The 2,353-nt window shown below is 51.6% G+C and overlaps 1 long non-coding RNA gene across 1 annotated transcript in view; it reads left to right on the top strand.

Moving 5' to 3' along the window:
- The first annotated feature begins 887 nt into the window (after nt 1-887).
- Nucleotides 888-2,353, top strand: part of LOC115063840 — a 5,803-nt gene continuing 4,337 nt past the window's right edge. Inside the window, exons 1-2 of the long non-coding RNA XR_003843718.1 lie at nt 888-1,157; nt 1,858-1,962. This is a non-coding gene — a long non-coding RNA (uncharacterized LOC115063840). The remainder of the gene's footprint in view (nt 1,158-1,857; nt 1,963-2,353) is intronic.

Genomic DNA, 2,353 nt, shown 5'->3' with positions numbered 1-2,353 from the left:
TCCTGGGCTTCTTAGTGCAAGAGGTCAAAGAACAGTGGAGCCAGCTAACCAGGAACCAAACTCCTGCAGTGATGACCCCCAATCACCCTGCCCTCCTTAAAGCTGAAAACTGACTGGCACACTCAATAACAAAGTACTTCCTTTCTCTCAGAGCTTCACCACGGAGGTATGGGTAATTTCAAATACAGGGCTAATGGGGGGTCTCACAAAGCGCCTGGAAGACATTATGTTTCTCCAATCTCTCTCTCTCTCTCTCTCTCTCTCTCTCTCTCTCTCTCTCTCTCTCTCTCTCTCTCACACACACACACACACACACACACAAATTGAATTTCAAGTCAACAACAGAAAGCTTTTTTAAAATATCACATTCGAAATGTCGAAATGTCTTTGGCTGTTAGTGCTCTGTAAGAACCTATAGCACAGAGGAGGGTGTGGGGAGGCTGCCTGTTAGTGCATACCCTCTGCAATTCTAACTGGCAAGGCAGCTTGAAGTGGAACTGTCGATGCATTGGTAGTTCACTTCACAGCTAGGAGCATCTCCCAGACCGCACCTTCAGGCACCTTTTATTTTTCTGTGTCTCTTTTGGAAAAGTGGCGCAAATTACGAAGAACCTTAATTACGAAGGGAGGGGAGAGAGGTTCCACTGGCTGTCCCCAGTGAGAGTCTTAAAGACACCTGCCGGCAGCCAGCTGTCCACACCGGGGGAATACTGGACCATTCCTCCTCGTCTACACCCGCTGAAGTTAGCGCTGGAGAAGCTAGCTCGCATCCCCACACAGAAGATCTGCGGCGCTCGCAGGTCCCGGGTCCGGCGCTCCTGGGGAGCCGCGGAGACCGGGCGGACCACAGCGGAGCTGGGAACCCGGGGGCGAGCGTGCGGAGCCTTTCCAGGCGAAACGCAGCGCGCACCGCCCGGGCGGCGCCCAGCATGGAGTGGAAGCTGAATCTGCTGCTCTACCTAGCGCTCTTCTTCTTTCTGCTCTTCCTCCTGTTCCTCCTGCTCTTCGTGGTCATCAAGCAGCTGAAGAACTCGGTGGCCAATACGGCCGGGACCCTGCAGCCCGGGCGCCTGTCCCTGCACCGGGAGCCGTGGGGTTTCAATAACGAGCAAGCGGTGTGACCCAGCTGGCAGGGTTTCAGCTCCACCGGGATTCAGGTACACCCCTCTTGAGCAGCGGCAAGGGGACACACTCTGTTCCGTCCGGGTCTCTGGACCCGCTATAGATCAGGGGACCCCAGGGACAGGAGTCTAGTCCTGGACTCGAGTTCTTCTAGAGTAAGCCTGATTTCGAGAGAGGAGACTCGCGAAGAGAGGACAGCTTTGGGGAGGAGGACAGTATTGCACGCCTGAGAACTCTTCTTCCCAGACCAACTTCACTTGTATCTAAGGGTGGAAAACTCTATTATTCAGTCAACTCAGTTCAGCCACTTTCAACAAAATTATCTAAATACTGGAGTGCGAGCTCTGAGAGGCGTTTCAATGGTGGTGCCCGAGAGAAATGATTCAGTGACCTCCTGGGGGTGGGGGGTGGGGTGGGAGATTTCCTCCTATTCTTGATCGCTATGCCTAGTCTAGCCGGAGGTTTGTCAAAGGTGGGCTTAGACTCTGGGGCAACAAAGGGCGAGTAGGATTCGCTGGACAATGATCTTTAGATGTTGGCTTGGAGACAAGGGGCTGCTTAGCATAGCTTAGGAGAAGCAGAGGGAGCTGGTGTGAGGAGATAGGCCTGTTCGTGGTTAATATAGCAGACCTTTTGGAAAGGGCTGACTGTCAGGAGGAAAAGTCACCTGTGCAAGGAGGGACAATGGTAGTTTGAGAGATCCTTTCGTCCATCAGATCCGATTGCTTTTCCTAGATCTATGTCATCGGGACCCAGACTGGTGCCCTTGACCGGTGGCACCCAGGACCTAAACTCCTAGGAACCCTGCAAAGCTGGGGAGTGGAGGAAATCTTGCAAAAGGTATGTTGGGGCTCCTCCTCCATATGACTGACTGTCTCAAGATCCAGGGTTTAGCAAAGAGATGGGTCGGGAAGCAAGAAATAGGTACCAGGAAATTAAGGGTTTTTCTCCTGCTCTGAACTGGAGAGCTTCCCCCAGAATCAAAAAGTCAAGGTGATTTCAGAACCTTTGCAAAAATGAACGAGGAGACCAGGGTTCGTGGGAATTAGAAAGAGAAGCCGGGAGCATTTGTAAATTTAATAGTCACCCCTCCCATCTTTTTTGAAAATAGTAGAGGTGAGAATATCATTTGTTTTTAGTAGGGAGGGTTTGGAGTTAATTTTCTCAGGATAGGACAAACTACTACAAGGAAACCATTTTACACACACACACACACACACACACACACACA

The sequence above is a fragment of the Mus pahari genome, chromosome 4 (genome assembly GCF_900095145.1).
Source record: "Mus pahari chromosome 4, PAHARI_EIJ_v1.1, whole genome shotgun sequence".
Lineage (NCBI taxonomy): Eukaryota > Metazoa > Chordata > Mammalia > Rodentia > Muridae > Mus > Mus pahari.
This window is presented reverse-complemented; position numbering and strand designations above follow the sequence as displayed.